Source organism: Aythya fuligula, chromosome 1, assembly GCF_009819795.1.
Source record: "Aythya fuligula isolate bAytFul2 chromosome 1, bAytFul2.pri, whole genome shotgun sequence".
Lineage (NCBI taxonomy): Eukaryota > Metazoa > Chordata > Aves > Anseriformes > Anatidae > Aythya > Aythya fuligula.
In genome coordinates, this window is record NC_045559.1 from 28,626,397 (window position 1) to 28,647,098 (window position 20,702).

The following is a 20,702-nucleotide window of genomic DNA, read 5'->3' on the forward strand; positions in this document are numbered from 1 at the left end:
AGCACTAGTTCTCATGACACCAACAGAATGTAGTATGAACTGTACTATATTACACCAACAATTGCTACAATTTTCCAGAGTCTTCAGCTTACTGAAAACTCTGGAAAAAAAAAATAATGAAATAAATCACTAAGACATGTTTAGCTTCCCCTATAAAACCCTCTGTCACAATTAAGCAGTGTTTTTTGATTGGTTGGTATTGGGTGGGGAGAGGGAAGGCAAAAGCAATCTGTACTTCTAAACTTCTTGTAGTGCTGACCAAACCAACCATCCCCTTAGTTTCAGATGGGTGAAAGTGCTGTGCTGGTGTCACAGGGAAGGACTAATTCCTGAAAAAAACTGGAACCAGTACATATATATGCATGTATGTGTGTAGACATCTCTCTCACCTTAGTATGCTGCCTAGAATTTTATCCTTAGCTTGCCAGCGCAATCTTGCTCATCCTATTTCACAGTTCTTCCTCATTACCCAACTACTATCCGATAATAGCAATGCTTCCCTTTCTCTAAATTGTAACTGAAATATATGTAAAAAAAATCAGTGTATAAACTTCACCCATGAAAGAAAACCATTTGACTAATTAGCACTTGGCCCAGAGAAAAGTCACATGTATAAACTTAAGTAATAATAAAGATAATAATTTAATTAATCAGCATTAACTTCACAGCTCTGGAATGAATGCTTACCTTGCAGAACAACTGGTAACTCATGCCTATGGTGACACTTATACAGCTATTACCATCTTGGTTTTTTGCTTTTTTTTGTGTGTGTGTTTGTTTTTTTGTTTTGTTTTGTTTTGTTTTGTTTTGTTTTCACAGATCTAAAGTCTTCCTTCTCTACTGGCTACTCTGAAAAATTGAAGAATCCTTCCTGAAAACTCACTTTCTGAAGGGAATATGGACAAATAATTTTATGTTTCAGCATGTTTGTACCTGGACAGTGGATTAGGGATCAAATTCAATTTCATCTTCTGCTGCACTTTTTCATATAATTCTATTTGTCCCAGTGTTTCACTAAATTTATATGTTTCTTATTCTATCTTTCCCAGAACATATTTTTTAAGTAAATCTCATATGTATTTATGTTTTGTGTTTATGGCTTTTATTCTTATCCTGGCTATACCAACACTGCTGTTCCCTCCTTTGGACATATTTCACACTCACCATTACTCATTATCTGCTCACACTCATGGTTTCCTGTATTTTAGTGTCATGAATATCAAAATCTTCACCTACCTGTACATTAGTACTTAAACAAGCACAACAAATAAACAAATTACAGAGAAGCGACAACCAGAAATGAGTTTGTATTTGCACTTCAATCATTTTAAAATTCTTCCACATTATATGCTTCTCTGTTAGACATAAGCTTTCAGATATACTCTATATTCAAAAATAAATTAAAATAAATAAATAAATAAATCTCTTTTGAACCTTCCCTACAGGTATAGTACTTTTTTCCTTGTGTCTCTAGCTAAAGGGTGGAACTGTTCTTTAACTATGGTACGAATTCTGTTTTTAAACTGTTCAATAAATTTGACACATTCAAGGGAAAAACAATCTTTCTTAGTGATTTAACTTTGTAAGAACATCAGCCCCTTCTAACCAGTAACCTAATATATCAGAATGGTAAGTGTCATTGAAAAGCATTAATTTAAATATCTCTAGGAAAATAATAAAAATAAAAGTCTATGGATAAGTTTATGAAGACATAACTTGGTCATTTGTCTATAGTTATTTTATTTGCAAAAAGTTTTGCAGATACTATATTTTGCAGATTAATCAGCAAATCAAATCTACCCACCTCTCTTCAAACTCCACTAACCTAAGCCTTTCTGTCCTTACCTTTTACCTGCCCATCCTTTCCCCTCCCATAATTACAAACAACAACAACAACAAAAAGCTTACACTTTCAGGTGGGGAATAGGTATGTTCTGTAACAGCAATAAGTGCTTCATTGAAATTAAACACTTTCTCAAAATGTGAAACAATTTCAAAATTTTGGTAGAGAAAGTTTTATGAGTTAGCAACACATTTTTTGAAAAAGTATGTAATTACATTTCTAAGGTATTCAGGACAATGGCTGTACATAAACAATCCTAATGATACTTAATGAACATAAACATACTTATGGAAAATGTTAATTACAGTACATACAATGGGACTTTACACCGACACAGTTCTAACTGTCTCCAGCCACTTCTGGCAGTCTTGCACCACCGCCAGAGATGTCTGGGAGCAATTCCAAGGCCTATTGCTGATGCTGCCAGTTGTGTGACCTTAGCTCTGCCTACTGAGGGAACTGCAAGGTGAGAGCAAGCAAGGAGAAGATCTGTAGAGTAAAACCAGGCAAGATAAGAAAGGTAAAATTTCAACTAGAGGATTACTGGGGTAGGGACCCTTAGCAAATCAAGTCAAAAAGAAAAGCAACAAAGAAAGGTATACATTTTGGTGGGGTGGGGGAAATAAAAATAAAAAATGAAAGAATGACAAGAACTATCAAGGGTCCGTTCCAGGGAGCAGCAAAAGGCAACTTTCCCCCTCTGATTGGTACCTATCTTGTCCAGCAAATGCTCTTTAGGAGTTGAAGAATTTTATGTGTTTTAGCCAATAAAAAACTGCTTCCTGCATTTGATTTGGATGTCTTCTGCATGTAGAATGCTCTCTTGTAACAGGTGCCTGAACAAAGTGACTCCTCTGCAATCACAGAGGGGAGGTAACTGTTGCACAACAAAGGGTTTAAACACAGTGCACAGCCTACTTGCAATAAAAAGAAAAATGTCTGGCTATACACACTTGCAACATCTGCATTTAAAATAGTGAGGGGGTATTCTCTGGAGGGAAGAAAAAAAAATACCTTCAAAGAGAGGAAACTTAAAATAAAATTTATATTTTGAAACCTGGAAAAAATGTTATGACAAACCAAAATGTTGCATGACAAGGATACTTGTAATTGCAAGGATTCTGATTTAATGACACAATATGTCCCCTTCCAGTCTAAAATTCATATTTTGATCATATCTGGTCCTGTTTCATGGTCAAACAAACCCAAACCCCAGACATTACAAAACCAGTCCAACTTGCTCCTCTAAATATACTGCCAGGTGTTAAAAATTATAATGCATGCATATAATTCTTTCTCTTTGGCTTGAAGTTTATCTACATAAAAGGTTATGCCTATAAAGAAATAGACAGGTTGGGAAAGGACGATCATGATGGGTTTTCTTGAAAGCAATATTTAAAAAAAATCTGTATCTTTACTCATAAGCAATTTCTGCATCTTTACTCATATATATCCTGAAGCATGGGATGAGAGGCACAAAAAAAGAGCTCTGTTGTCTCATTGGAAGAAATGGATAAAACTGAACAATTTATTAAGTTCAGTGTTATAAGTCAGAGAGGAACATCTCATTATTTTAAGTTATAACAACATTAGAAAAAATGGTCAGATGAAGCCTATATTTAAGTTATTTATAATCAATATCTTCTGGTGAAGTCTGAGCACAAGAAAAAACTTAATTCCCAGGCATCATTCTCTGACAAATGGCAAGTCTCAAAAGCTTGGTCTATATTAGAGAATTAAACAGGACTGGGACAGTATTGAGCACTGTTCCGCATTTTTTTTTTAACTTATTTATTTAACTCTTAGCAGAATCCCTTATACGGTTTTGTTGTGTCAGATTCTGCTCTCCCAAGTTACTTCATATTGCTAGGATAGCATGAGCCAGGCACTTACCCCAGTAGACAGTATGATAAGGCCACAATGTTTAACACAGATAAATAAGAGAAAGGTTGGTTATATGAACACAAGTAATAATGTGACATTTGCCTTAAAAGTCAGAGAACATGTTCTGTTGTATTTTATTTAGTAATACAGACACGGCAGTATGGTCTGCACTAGCAGAGGATAGGAGTTTTAAAGATACAGCCCCCTGAGGTCTGTACAAGAAATATATTGTGCTGCCTCAAAGTGGATTATAGAGCTTTAGAAATGAGTACCTCTCAGTATTCCTAAATTTCAGTGGAGGCAATAGAAAGACAGGTTTTTCATAGGGGAAATTGTAACTCTTCCTAAACAAACAGTATTTGTAGGGATATATAAATATATATAATTCATATATATATAAATTTTATTGTGTTATTGACCATGAGTAATTATAACGGTCTATCTTGCAAAAAACACTGAAGGTAAAAATACTGTTGAAGGTCTTATCTATACAACAACAAAAGGATCATTATAACAAAGTTGTTACAATACTAAATCTCCTCTATAAGTAAAGAAAATTCACATAAAATGCTAATGTTGGTATAGGTTTTTCCTCTAGAGGAAAGACAATAAACCATACTGGTAATACACATTTGCAAACATAGCTACATTCACACCACAATTTGTACTACTTACCGACTACTTTAGTTAAAAAGAAAATCACATTCTTAGTGGGCATTATCACAGTAAAAAGTACCCCATTCAGCAAAGTTGGTTTATTTTTTAAAATGAAGGTTTGCAGTCATAAACAAGTGTCTCCTTGTGGGGTTGGAACACCTACTAAATACCAGGTGAATGATCTATTAAGACATTAATTTGAGTCATTTTAACTTAGACATAGTTCAGATTACCTACATTCTAACTGTGCTAGAATGCAGGTGAATCTTCAACAACCAAAACCTCTTTACCATTTGTGAAACAACCTTTAGATAGTTATTTTGGGAAGGCAGGGAACAAGAAATAAACTTCCAGCATATTTTTTTTTTTGTCACTATACATTTTATAATGTGAAAGGCACCTGTAATCCAGGATTACAAATAACAATTAAAAAAAACATGGAATGAAACTGCAATCAATATTTTAGGAAATACTTGGGGGAGCAGAAATTAGTAAACATGAATGGCCTAAAAATATAAAACATTTTATGGTATTTTAAACAATTCACAGATAGTGGACTGACAAAGGCAAAATAAGCAAGGTACTGTAGTTAAGATTCTCACAATAGGATGACAAATGTGAAATAAATAACTGTACAGGTAATAAACTGAAATCCATAATTGTGTGAGTATGCTTAGTGACCAAAGGTGTTTGAACAAGAAAAAAAGCCACTGAAACTATTTTTTGTCATGAGGATTTAGTTCCTTGCCAGTCTCCAGACAAGCTTTCATAAACACAACGAATCATTTTAGTACACTCCAATCCATTCTTAAAAAATAATGCAGTCTTTCTTCTTAGAAAAATGTGTTACTTTGTAATACAAAATAAAAATAATTATTAAACAGTATTTGAATTTTTGTATTCATTCATACATAAGGCTCTGAGAAAATAGATTTGTTCTCTTTGTATTTTCTTCTTACTTTTTTAAAGCTACTAACAAGTATCACCTGAAAAAAGACTCCAATATTCTGCCTATCCCACCTTCTTTATTAGGTTGCAAGGATAAAACATTTATGCTTTCTCAGATGTTCTCTGCCTGATAAGCCATAGGTCTAAGATAAAAGTTTCAAAAATGTATTTGCATCCACTGCATATCAGATTAACTTTCCTGTAGGCAATCTTGGAGGTACTGCTGCAGAATATGTCACAGTTACAATATTTTAGTAAGTTTTTTAAAAAGAAGTTCACACCCTTCACAAACATTCACAAATCTCTTGAAATGAAGCAGTATTTCCCTACCACCCAATTGATAAGCTAGCTATTTAAAACTATTTAAAGACCTGGTGGATGAGATCCCCTGGAACACTGTCCTCAGGGACAAAGAAGCTGAACAGAGCTGGCGATTCTTTAAGGATGTTTTCCTTAGAGTACAAGAACTCACCATCCCCCTGTGTAAGAAAGCAGGCAGGGAGGGCAGACAACCGGGATGGCTGAACAAGGTCAAACTGAGGCACAAGAAGGAAATGCACAGGCATTGGAAGCAAGGACACATTGCCTGCAAAGAGCACAGGGATACTGTCCAGATGTGCAGGATTAGGATAAGGAAAGCCAAGGCATGGATGGAACTGAACTCAGTGAGGGATGCAAAGAATAACAAGAAGGGATTCTACAGGTACATTGGTCAGAAATGTAAGGCCAAGGAGAGTGCACCCCCTCTGATGGATGAGAAAGGTGAACTGGTAACAACAGACATGGAGAAGGCTGAGGTACTCAACAACTTCTTTGCCTTGGTCTTCAATTCCAGTCATGCTTCCATGTCTCTCATTTCCCTGAACCTGTGGGTGAGGGCTGTGGGAGCAAAGTCCCTCCCAATGTAAGCAAAGATCATGTTCGTGACCACCTGATGAAACTGAACAGGTACAAGTCTATGGGGCTTGATGACATCCATCCAAGGATCCTGAGGAATTTGGCTAATATAGCTGCCAAGCTTCTATCCACTGAGCTATTATTTGAAAATATTTATTTATTTGAAAATATTTATCTATTATTTGAAAAGTCTTGGCAGTCAGGTAAAGTCCCTGATGACTGGAAAAAGGGAAGCATCACTTCCACTTTTAAGAACGGTAGAAAGGGGTATCCAGAGAACTAGAGACCTGTGAGCTTCACCGCTGTGCCTGGGAAGATCATGGAAAAGATCCTCCTGGAAGCAATGTCAAGTCACATGCAAGACAAGGAGGTGATCTGAGACAACCAGCATGGCATCACCAAGGGCAAAGGGTGCTTGAGCAATCTGGTGGCCTTCTGTGATGGAGTCACTGCATCAGTTGACAAGGGAAGACAGACCGATGACATCTACCTGGATTTCTTGTAAGCCCTTTGACACTGTCCCGCATGACATCCCGATCTCCAAATTGGGAAGATATGGGCTTGATGGGTGGACCATTCAATGGATAAGGAGTTGACTTAAAGGCCTCACCCAGAGAGTGGTGGACAATGGCTGTATGTCCAGGTAGAGGCAGGTGACAAATGATGTCCCTCAGGGGTCTGTCTTGGAACCGATGTTGTTTAATATCTTTATCAATGACATAGACAATGAGATCAAGTGTACCATCAGCAAGTTTGCAGATAATACCTAGCTGAGTGATGTAGTTGGTACAACAGAAAGAAGGGATGCCATCCAAAGGGACCAGGACAAGCTTGAAAACTGGGCCCACGAGAACCTAATGAGGCTCAATAAAGCCAATTGCAAGGTGCTACAGCTGGGCTGGGGCGGTCCCAGATAGAAGTACAGACTGGGAGAAGAACTCATCGGGAGCAGCCCTGCAGAGATGGACTTGGGGGTTCTGGTGGATGAACTCTACATGAGCCAGTAGTGGACACTTGCAGCCCAGAAGGCTAACTGCATCCTGGGCTGCATCAACAGAGGAGTGGCCAGCAGGGCAAGGGAGGTGATTGTGCCTCCCTGTTTATAGAGCCTTGTGAGGTTCTATTTAAGAGTATTGCATTGAGGTCTGGAGCCCCCAGCACAAGAAAGATGTGGACCTGTTAGAATGTGTCCAGAGGAGGGCCACAAAGATGATCAGAGGGCTGGAGCACCTCTCCCATGAAAAAAGGCTGAGAGCTGGGGTTGTTCAGCCTGAAGAAGAGAAGGCTCCGGGGAAACCTCACTGAGACCTTTCAATATTTAAAGGGGTCCTATTAAAAAGATGGAGAGCAACTTTTTGCTTGTTCACATAATGACAGTACAAGGGGGAATGGTTTTAAAATAAAAGAGGGCAGATTTAGATTGGAGATTAGGAGGAAATTCTTTGCTCTGAGATTGGTGAGGCACTGGAACACTTAGGAGCTAATACAGAGCCACAAAATTAAATTTCCTTTTGAAAGCCATTGTGACCATCAAAGGTTGTACCAAAGTCGGTGCAGTCTGAGCAAAAATGGTCTGAGCGGACCAATGCAATTAGATTGAATTAGCCATTTAGACTGAATTCAATAGCTTTGCTGCCCATTAAATCATAGGAGGTATTACAGAGGACATAAGTAACTGCTTTCCCAGGTCAGGATGCCTCTAAGCATACTCTAGCAGCCATCCTGATGCACCAAAACTGAAAACCAAAGTGGAGGACTGAAATTACTTGAGTTTGCCTCTACAGCTAGGTTATGCCAAAGATGAGACAATTAATTTGCCTGAGACTTGGCCTTCTAACAGCAAGATACAAAAGGTATTTGGGCAATTTGAATCTGACCCCAGGCCTTGAACTCAAAGGGACCAGGAGATTCTTCTGTGCTTAAAGACCCAGAATTCACTGGATATATCACCAAGTAAAAATGTGTTATTCATGAGTTCAAATTCAAGAATGAGAATAGCACTGTCTGAGGTACTATGCCAAGAAATAATGACCACACCATCCAAGAATAATGAGTTGTAGTCTAGACCTTTTTTTTTCTCAGTTACAGAATACATTTTAGACATTGAACAGAATGTTTGTGTCATAACTATATAGAGAATCCAGTGGTAAACCTCTAAATCAAAACCTAAGTTATAGAGATGATTCATGTATTGGTATAACTAAGTTGTAAAAGAGAAGTATTTCAGGTTTTGATATTTACCATATGATGTTTTGCAAAATACTGTGTGAACTGAGTTTTAATGATGTTTTTGTTCACCCCCAAAATGGCACTTGTGTTGATGTATTATCAGAAGAGTATTATTTATAAACTCTTCTCAAATACAGGGAGGTAAACAAGTGTACTTATTTGGATCAACATTAAAAACACAGAATACTTATTCCTAAATTAGCTTTATTTCAACTGTTCATGATCTTGCTATAGTTTCTAGATAAAATGGTAGCCATAGCAACTGCATATCATATATCAGATAGAAATCGGTATTGAATCCATCCACTATACACAAAAAATGTTAGTATTGAGCTAAGGAAAATAAATAAATAAATAAATAAATTGTATGTTAAATTTGTCACATTGAGAAGCTGAATTCAGCAATACTTCAGCAGATTATGTTTCATGTACAAGGCACCATTGCAACATGTCACTGATGATCAAAATTCAGACCTGAGCACTCTCAACAATAAAGGGTAACAGCTGAGGTGCAGAGCTTCCCTCAATTAGAGAGCTGCAGGACAAACCAGCATCCATCTCCACCAAGTGACCATTTTACTAAAAAATAACTCTTCTTATGTAAAAGTGCTATCAAATAATCATATATATTCAATTTCAGTGAGGATAGACATTAAAAATAAAAACAACAAAAAAACAAAACTGTTTTTACCTAACTCTGTTCTCAATAAACAAGTGCTGCAATTTCAATTTCAATGATATATGACTATATTTAAGGCCAGCATAGTGGTAGATGCAGTTTAACCATAAATATTCCATTTTCTGAACAGAAACTCTCAGTCATGGGAAGCAAGAAAATAAAAGTCAGCTTAAACAGAGCAGTTTCCAAGACTCTTCTCAAGGCACAAAAGGACAATATTTTTACCTAGCTTTATAAAATGACTTGCTACTGCTCTCTAACATATGCAAACTACCTGATTCCTAAACCCATGCTAGTGTAACAGCTTGGCTGGGCTTTTTTTAGTAGTGTTGTTCCTATGGGAGATCAGTACTACTCATTGTTCCATTTTGCACCCTTGTTGTGCCTTTTAGCACAACAGAGAATTACCAGGAGCATTAACAGTTATTCAATTTCTGAACTTCCAATTTAAGCAATCAATTAAGCAGCTTTTAGTCAAAGAGTGTGTTGTTTGTCTTTTTCTCAAACGAATAAACTCTCTCACAAAGTATTTTACCCAGTTAGCCAGCTATACAAAAACCTTCCCTGAAGCAAGACTCAGTATCTCAAAAACTGAAAGACCAGAACTGAAGAGAATCACAGCCTAATTTCACCATTTACTACGTTTGTTTTATCACAAAGTGATGATCTAACTGAAATTATTGAAATATAGAGTAACTACACTGAAAGAGCAGCAGATTAGCAGAACACCTTTGTTTTTCCCATTCTTCTTTTTTGTGTGCATTTCTAATCACAATGCACATATGTAATTACAACACAATCCTATAGAGTGAAGAGTAACATATAGAAATTTCAAGCTATCTTGTAAATGAATTCAAATACTCCAGGTGTATATATTAAAAGTCCATTTGAATGAGTTAAAATATTGGTTTTGTGAAATATATCATTAATTTGGAGTCACACTGAAATCTTTTGTGTTACTTTTGTGTTTAAAATTAAGCATATTCTTCAGTATCACTCCTTCACAGTTTTGTCTTGAAGCCTAACCACCCAGTTTGCTTAGCAAGATCCTTTGATATCATATTTTCAATTCTCATCCAGTGAGGTGACTTTATTTCCTTAGCTTTAAAGAATGATTAATTACATTTCATCATCATTCATCATGTTGGTACCATAGAAACTGATGTTTTATCTGCCCAAAATATTACATAATAATGTAGATACTGCACAAAAAGTAATTTCTGACAGAAAAGGTTTATCTTGCTGTTCAAATACTGTGTTCTGTATTCTAAGGTTTGCTTGCAAGAAGCATTCCAAAAATTAATTATTCATGTAGTAAAAGAAGTGTAACCTTCAGTAAGGCAGCCTGAGGTTTGCCTGAGGGATTTTCCAAATTCTCATTTTGTGTGTTTCATATAGATGTTGATCAAATTTCTCACCTGCAAAAATCTTTATGATATAATATTGTCTCACGCCAAGTAATTTGCATCTAATACAAAGTTGAAAGTCCTATGTCTCCTTCTTAAAATACATAAGAAGGGAGAAGAAAATCTAATATTGATTGAACCTCAGTTATTTCAAAGCATACTTTCTTTCTAATACTGAAATGTGTCAGGAGGTGATAAAATAAACCCAGGTTTGACATTTTATCGATCAAATGTTTTACCCTGTGAACTGCAAGAGTATGTAGAACTGTTCCCCTGATGCTGTATATGCATGCACACACTGCTCTGTAGCCATGGATCTTTATATTTCTTAGTATTTTTAATTTTAACTTTAATGATACTGTTCAATTTAACTGTAACTCCTTTTTCTTCTCAAAACTCAAATACCATATTTAGTCATGCTGACAAAAAGAAAAGACACTCCCAGTTCTTCTGTCTCAGCTTCCATCCATCCTAAATTTGCAAGTATTCTTTCAGTCAACGTTAAAATAATTTTAGCTTTTGAAAATATTGTCTGCTACAGTGGTATATCAAAATGACTGTTTTGGGGGGGCTGGCATTCTTTCATCATTGATATTATCCCAACTTCTCAGAGGATATTCAGTTCAAATTTCAATGCCTCAATCACATCAGTACATCCTGGGAAATCACTGTAAGCTTCCTTTTGATTTCAAACTATAATAATAGTTCCTTTGGTCCCTTTAAAGGATTACATTCACTGTAAAATCTACACTGGAATCCTTCCTCTGAAGAACAGCTGTTTTCAGAGAATGGCTCTGATAGTGAGAAAGCACTTGTTAACCAGGCAGATAACGGTGAATAAAATGTAGTTCAGAATGTAGATAATGATGGTCAAAAGTCAGACAATTCACTCCAGTACTATACCTGTTGCAATATATTGCCTATTCTTGGTTTATTCTATGTAGGTTTTTACACATTTGTCACAATAGTGTCTGAATGCCTTCCAGTAGTACACATAGCAATGTGACTAACATCTGTCACATGTTGTTGTTCCCTTACCTTCTCCCTAGGGAGAACTGTATGTGCTGAGGAACATTCTGCTTCAGTAAGGCTTGATTATTTTTAACCAAGCACTAGTAGTTACTGCAGAAAGGATGAGAAATTGTAATTAAATGAGTATGGAATTATGATTAAAATGTGATCCAGAAACAAAGCTTTTACTTTAACACTACAGTATGAGAAGATTAGATCAAATAAAAACTCAAGAATCAAAAGCATCTGAGGTCCGTTTCAGCATAAACATTTTCATTTCAGTTCCAGTTTCAGCATAAACAGTGGCTGAGCAAAGATATGCATGTGCTTAAACTAAAGCCTAATTTGGTTTCATGTTTTCTCTTTTTAAACACAGCATGAGAAGTCAAACAAACTAAAATACCTATACCTTGTCATGGTATTATTTTTTTTTTTTCTAAAGGCTTCAGGCCCCCTTTTGCCCTAAGAATAGTTATGATGCCTTCTCCACACTCCTCCCTTATGATTAAAGCACAGACATGAGAAGGATTCAGCCTGAGGCTGTGGTCTAAATCAACAGCAGTTCTCTTCTGCTACTCCACGGTACTCCACAGAAGAGCTCTGACATAGAGTATTCTGTAAAACAAAGCATAGTAGCAGACTCAGTTTGTTCCATCCTGAAGGTAATGATTATTTTGCAGAACCTTTCTGGTGTGGAGATTGAAGATGTAAAGATGCCCCTGAAGCACACAGAAGACTTAAAGAGCACCATCTAGCAGGTTCTTGTTAGCAGAGACAGGCCTGGTCAAAACCAATATACAGCTGGCTGGCGTGTACCAAGAAACACAGCAACACTTTCCCAATATAAAGAGGAGTATCTGTTACAACATTTTTACTTAAAAAGTAATATCCCAGACCAATTCTGGATGCTTTGTATTTTATGTAATCCTGGTGTTTCTAGCCACAACTGTTCAAGCAGAAATTGTGTTCCCTGTGTGACTGTGCCACTATTGGTAAGCCTCCATCAGTAAACCCCTTTCTTACACGATGGTGTCAAAATATGTCTGCACCATGAACTCTTCTATGATTTTGTACACATAGCCCTCCAGCTACTTCAAGTACTTAAAGAAACTAAGCTACGCAACTCCATGCTCAGCATAGGCTAGTGGTGCAAAAATATATCTGTCGTCTGGATTTTTTTTTTTTTCTTTTTCTTTTTTTCCAGTACTGAAACTTGGTATCTTGAAAATGGCTTTGACAGATCTCCATTACCCATGTCAACACATGTAAGAGAAAAAGGTTTTCATTTAGATAGATAATTTTTAGGTATAGAAATGTAAATCTGCAAATATTTCTCAATCAAAACATCATTTTCTCCCACTCCAAAATATCTTACATAATAATATACTTATTACAAATGTATGTAGGTTATTTTGATTATTGCACCACAACTTAAAAGCAAGTCAAAGTGTTGCTCTCATATACCTAATACAACAGACTAGACAAATGATTTATAGGAAATCAGCAATAGTTAAATGAATAAAATCAAACACTAATAGAAATTAAATGTTAGAACACGAAGTTCATACTACAATTACTCACAGGGTTTGCAGGGTCCAAGCAGACAGCTTTATTAGCATCATCTATTGCTTCTTTCCAATCTTACAGAATAAATGACATAAAATAACAAATAAAAGTATGGACATTTTTCTTATGATTAGACACATTTCACAATTAAATCAGAACATTTAATACGTAGAGTAGGAGTACACAATACTGACATTTTTACAATAACATTTCCTTTGTTCTATCTGGAAGTATCTTCTAGAAGTTTTAGCTGAGTTGACTTGATGTCACCTCAGGTTATCTTCCCAAAATGGAGGGAGGTATTTGCTGAGGAGTTATGTCAGACAATTATTCTTTCAAAAGATCTTTCTTACTTGCCTTTTTTTTTTTTTTTTTTTTTTTTTTTTTGCTATGCATTCAGAAGCAAATTCAGGATAAAACTATAGCATCCTCTGTGATGCTTGTACTGCATATATTACAGAACCATCCTGCTGGTTCTGTAATCCAGAACTGTGAAATTAAGGAGGGATATTCTAAATTAAACTTATAAAAATATGGTATTCTTTCAGTAATTAAATCCAAAGTGAAGTTACTTTTGTTTGTTTGTTTGCTTTTTCCTAAAATCTTAGGCTTTTAATGGCATTTTTATGTAAGCCTTTCTTAGTATTGAAAAAAAAAATGTTTCTTTTTGTTTTAAAAGTCTAAATGGAATATCAATGTTCAAAATAGCCAGGATCAAAAACATATTAGAAATATATGCACAGAGCTGGGAACCATAAATTCTAAGTTGTCTTGGAAGCTCTACCTGTGACCCAAATATTATTCAAGATGTCTAATAAGACAGACCTGCGGATTACAAGCATGAGTCAAAATACATAGGAATTGTGGTCTAGAAAGAGAAAAATCTTGTTATACAAAAATAAATAAATAAATAAATTTAATAACAGACAAGAGGTACTTCTCTTTTTAAGAATATGGTAGGAGAAAAAAATGTTTATTACAGAGTACCATATGCAAAGAGAAATGTAGTGAGCATAGTTGTAAAGGTCCACTTTCAGAAGTATTGATATTTCTGACACTACTTCACAATCAGGTGTAATATGAAGCTGTAACTTCAAAATTATTCCACAGCAGTAAGCTATGACCTAGTTGAGAAACCACCACAAATGGATTAAACATATACTTTGTGGCTGAATAGGTGCAAATCTCTTGACAAACATCCCTGAAGGCTCAGATTCAATGCTCAGTAGGTTACTTCTCTTCAAAAGAGGCAGTAGTCTAAAAAGGAAAAGCAATAAAAGGATGAGAAAGAACAGAGCTTTGGATGAAAGACAGCAATTATTAAAGTCCACAATATTGCTGTGGAGAAAAGCACAGAATTCTTTGGAAGAAATACTGAAAATGGCTACCTACTGCTTATTCTTAGTTTAGTACAGCACAACTACCCAAAATAAATACTTCTATTTAACTGAGTACACTGAACTTACATAACAGATCACAGCAAAATATTTGACATGAACCAACACCAAACCATCTACATTCTCTCATTCTTCTTATATTTTCAAAGAACCCTGTTTCATGATATGAAACATTTCCCAGAAACTCTGTTCTGGCATAAGACAGTACTGCAGAACAGTATTTGAAAGATGAACAGTCAATATATAGAAAATTAGTCTCCTTCAAATTCTAAGAACTTTTAGGGAAAACATTTCATCACTCATTTGAAAGCTGTATTACCTGTTCCTAGGCAATATTAAAATATAAAAAATAAAAGTAAAAACAGCCAATATTAATAAGTAATGTTCTAAAACAATAAGCTTTTATATGTTATGTTGGAATAAATCAGTATGTACAACAAAGGCAACATCCAATAACATTTATTTTAATACCATTTTATTAATAATATAATAGTAATAATGTAATACTAACTGTATAATGGGCGTTATACTTTTATGTGTGATGTTGAATTTATTTTGCAGGAATAATTTTTTTATGAAAAGATCATATTTTTGAAGTGTTTTTTTTTTTTTTTTCTATTATATAGATTTATACACATTAAAAACCTACAGATTGATAAAAATTCCTTTTCAGATTAACTGCTTTCACTGTGTATCCTAAACTCATACTTAAATTCCCCTGCAGGTCAGCAGAGGAAAAATGTATTGGAATATCAATAAGTATTAAGTACTGATGAAGAAGTTCCTGTGAATCAAGAAGCCCACTAGGCTGCCCAGCTGTCCAATTCACTCTGCACTCAGAGTACAAAGTGGGCTAAGACTCCAGTTGAACCTAAACAACACTGCTGTATGTGAATGAATGTCAGATAAAATATTTTTAGTACTTAATTTTCCTACTTTTCCAACATCTTGACTATGGTAAACAGGAACAGGAAACAAAGAACAAATCCATCCCCACAAGCATATTTTTATACCTGCAGTGTCAATATTTGATACTAAATTTAACCAAAGTCCTAGAGAACCTTGCTACTTTTCACACGTGCATATGCTCTTTGAGAAAGTGCTGGTGTTTGGAGGACAGCTCTGGAGTCACAGCCAACTTGCTATGCTCTCTGAAGAAAAAGACAGGATCATGAACTATAAAGTTATGATATAAGCACCAGCATTACACTCCATCCAATATCGTTACACCAAATAAACATTGTCATTACAAACTTAATGATATTCTTGAGACATCCACATTAGCACCATTGGTCTTCTATTTATTTCAAATTACTGTTTTTATTTACCTCAGCAGGGCTCTATATGATTACTCCCCAGACTGTTCAGACTCCTATGGGGATGATTTATGCTGTCATTCCTACATAATGTTTCCCATAATTGTACTGTGTTTAAAAAACATTAGAACCCAAGGGGCTAGACAAGGAGTTATAACATTAACAGCACGCTCATATAAATCAATTTACTCCCTTGGAGGGAAAAATGAAAAAAAAAAAAAAAAAAAAAAGTTAATAAGATTACAGAAAAAAACCTGCAAAGCCAATGCAAACTTACAATTATCAGCATGTTTAATCAATAAGTATAAATGCACCACAAATAAATTCTAGAAATGAAAACATAAAGAGGGATCCATTTCCACACATGTGTTATTATGTGTTATTGACTTTAATAAACATTAATCATAAGATTAGGAAAAATAATGCTTTATTGAAAAGATTCGATCCTACAAACTGGTGGGCACCCCCAAAACCTCTAAATGTACAATATTTTACAAGAGTTCTCAGAGTTGTGTAAGGTCAACCTAATATTAATAGTAGATATAATTTCATAACTACATAATTTTAAAAAAATCATGTATATTGGAAGGATCAAGATGTTATCCATGATTTTCAGAAACACCATTAGAAAACCTAATGATAGGGGTTATTTGGGTAGGGAAACAGAGAAATTCAGCTTTTCCTTTCCGGTACCTAACAAAATACCTAATTTTACTCAAAAAATAAATAAAAAGCAATACCTCACAAGTCAATTTTTAATATGCTTAATGTAATGTGCAAGCATAAGATAACCTAATATATTCAGAAGATGGATTATTTGTAGCTCAGTCTGATCTGAGCCTCTAAATGTAGTATTGTTTATTGCATTCACTGATCTAATTTTGCTGTACTGTAACTTTATTCTAAGATGCAGCTGTCACTCAGTTTAGAATAAATTTAATGTGATAAAAAATGACAAAACTAAAACAGGAAAATGTATATTAAAAAAAAAAAAAAAAAAAAAAAAGGACGCTATTTTGATATACTCCCTGATCAAAAATGCAGCATTTCGCTAAACCTATGATATTCTTCTCCCCACAAAATAGTGTGTTATTATGCAACATACATACCATAAAATTTCACTGCAGATTTACCTTAGGGATAGATGAAACTTCTGTTGCTTTAGTGAGTTCATCCAAAGCCTCTTTATGGCAACTCTGTTTTTGCAAGGCTACAGATAGATGACAGTAAGTTTCAAATAACTGAGACATATGATCAGAATCACAAATTAGTTTTTGGAGTTTTTGCCTTAGTTAAATTCATTTTATCCTAATGAAAACTGCTTTTACTGTTTTTCCTGTGCAGCCATTATATAAGGACAGATTCTTATTTCCATAAAGCAGTGTGCTCTATAGGATTAAATGGTAAAGTGGCACTTTACAGGAGCTGAAGATCTAACACTTTGGTTACTAGTTAGTGGACAATAAAACTTGCTGCTGATATGAGAACTATGTTATTATTTCATGTTACAATAGCTTCTAATAAGCGAGAAGACGTTTCATAACTCTGACAAATTAATTTTATGTTCTGCAAAGTTATCACAATACTAAGCCACAAAAATGTATTTATTTCAGACTTGTGAAACAACAACAATAAAAACACCAGCATTTTGAATTCCAATATCAAATGACACATAAGCTGCAAATTGGACTGGTTAGGTAACCAGGAGTATTATCATGGAGAAATTTTGGCATCTAAGAAATAAGTAGGTATGCAACCAATCAGAAATTGTATTGAAATAAAAAAAAAAAAAAAAAATCAAGTTGTTCAACATGAAGTATTTCATTTAAGCAGCTACTATGAAACTACAAATCCAGGTAACTGCAAGACAACTTATCTGAATATTAAAAGCCTACAAGCACAGACACCATAGCAATTGTAAAATTTATTGGTGGGAACTACAATAGAGGCAGGAGTTCCAGGTGTTCCACGTTAAGCTTATAACAAAATTATAAATCATAAACCTTACTAACATACTTACTAAATCCTCATGAACAGGAAGACAGTAACTGGAGCCTGGCTGTTGACTGAAATTGAATCAGGCTTCAACACCTTTAAAAGATGGTGGACATGGTGAAGGTGAAGACTTCATGGGAAATCTGGGAAGTAACATGAAGTTTAGTCTTCATACTTTTTGAATTTGTAGCTAAGACTTTTCTAATTTTCTCTTGCACACAAGGGGTGTGTACTACACATTTATACCAACTTTGGAGACAGTAATGTTCATCAGTCAGACTAAAATTCTGCTTCTTTCCTTCTGGTGACCCAAACCACGCATTCTCCCAACTTTCCTAGCAGCTCTCCAGGATGTCATCAGTCAAACACACAATTCAATTCCATGATACTTGGCTAGCATGTCATGTTCCCATGCTTAGGAACAAACAGATTGGCAGAGAAATATTCCCTGAATAAAAATTTACAAGAAAAGCGTTTCTTTGTTATTTTCACTTTAATCTCCAATACGGGGAACAGCACATGGCATATATTTTTTCTCTTTCTCTCTTATCATTTCTCTTTCTCTCATTCTATGGCATCCTGTACCATGTACATTTCTGATCTTTAACACTAAAGCTCTTGAATATTTTGTGGCTTACAATCTGAAAGGGACAGATTCTAGTAAGCTGTGCTGGGCTTTCATGTAATGTTGCTTTCATGTAATGTAGATACCTATTCAGGCAAGTAGAATTTGATGATGAAAGAACAGGGCTGAAAGGGCACAAACATTTCTAAAATTCTGTTAGTGATCAAATTAAGGCTGGATCCAAAGCTTCATTGAGAGGAGAAGCAGTCCTTCCATTCAGAACAAGAAACAGATCCACTAGTATTTTGTGAAACACCACCTGCTCAGAATTTTCCATTCAAATTCCAAAATGATGAGCCAGCTTCCCTCCTCTGACCACAAGTAAGTTAGAAGTACTAGACTTCACAAAGGAATCCAGGTTTTTTGCCATCATGTGTGTTTTGTTCACTCAGAGTTCACTTTAAGGTTATTGAGGTAATTGTTGATTTTTGTATGTTTGTTTGGTTTTGGTTGGTTATGTTTTTTGTTGTTGTTTTGCTCTGTTTTGGGGGAGGGAAGCATTTGGGAAACTTCCCAGAGAGGAGCTTCCAGATTTTATGCAATGAAAGCTGCAGCAAGCATGTGGCCAAATACGACAATAGGGACTGAATAAAGGAGCTCTGGTCTCCTGTTTGTAATCTGTGAAACAATTTCAAGGTTGCCAACTGTGAATAGTTAGCATCCCTCTCAAGAGAATAATTAACCTCTTTGAATTGCCACTGACATTCAAAGAGGTTCCTCTCAAAAGCAAGAGGTAACAAAACATCGTGGTGGATAGTTTCCTCACTTCCAGATACAACTGAATTCAAGGCAAGAAAGAAAGAATTAAACATAGGCAAGTTTATTTCTTGTCCAAAACTTGTCAGACTTATAAAGCCCAATCTTGGGTAACAGAGATGAAGATGAGGCCAGCCAGCACAAGTTGCCCTAAAAGTTGTGACAGAAACGATTTTATGAATGTTTAGTTTAATTTCTGGGCCTGAAGAATATTTGGAATGCTGTTTTTTTTTCTTCATTATGCTTTGAGAAATAGGTAGAAATTAATTGCTTCCTATTCTCTGGTCTCTTGCTACACACAGCAGAAATTGTAAACTTTAAACAATTTTCTTTACCTGTTACTATTATTCATTTTCTATGCATTAATACTTGTGTTCTAATATATTAATATAATAGTGATACTGTAATATTTAAATAAGTTATTAAAATGAAGTTATCCTGTTCTGGACATTAGATCAAAAACGTTTATTCATTTAACTGAGAAAATAATAAATACATCAAGAGACCTTGATACTTGGTGCACAAATTCAGTAAGTCATTTGTTTTCTAAATCAACAAAGCTGTTGTCTGTTGGACATGGAGCACGATGATGGACTGCAGAGAGCCCTTGGGAGAAAGCTGCATTGCCAAGTTAAGGTATTTCTGAAAGCTACAACACAGGCAGGGGATGTCTGGTGCCAGAATTTTCTCACATTCTTCTTTCAGTCAGCTCAGTTTTCTGTTGTGTAATTGTAAATGAAGTGAGTGATTTAACTTCATACACTTGTCTCTTCTTTCTTTTGATACTTTCTTCCAAATAATATTTGGCTTGATTTCCCTATGACCTTTCCACTGCATATCAGATGGTATCAGCTGGTATTATAGGAAATCAGTGTACTTTCCTTCTGCTCCTCCTCTGCATGATGGTATTAAAAATTTGGCTTGAATAAGATTGCAGTTCTGAACAGCCATAAGCATTACGTTGATCTGTGCCTGTTTCAGACTAGACAATGCTCTGTCTTTAAAAAAAAAAAAAAAAAGTGTTAAAAAATAGTACAAGACTAGGAAACAACCAGCACATGTTGATCAATTACTTTTTGTAAGTCAGTATGTTGGCTGTCTTAACTTTCCTCCATGCAGAAAGCAGGTAAATCACAGGAATGAAACTGATACGACATTTATTCTAGTTTTTTTTAACAGTAGGATTTGAATATCTTCCCCAACCAGTTTTAAAGTTTGAATCCATTTATTCCATTAAAAATTAAATCCATGGTCCAGTTCCTTGGAAAATACATTTGTTCAGTTAACAATGCAGTTTTGTGATTGCTGGTATCTGACTTTCATTAGAAATAATAAAATAAATAAATAAATACAACTTAGCATGAAGACAAATAACAGCTAATTGGTCTGGATAATTTAAGGGACAGATGTGATAGTTTAAAAGCTTATTTTAGATCTGAAATGATTACATTTGCTTAATCATGTGTACTTTCAAAATATTTTCTACATATTAC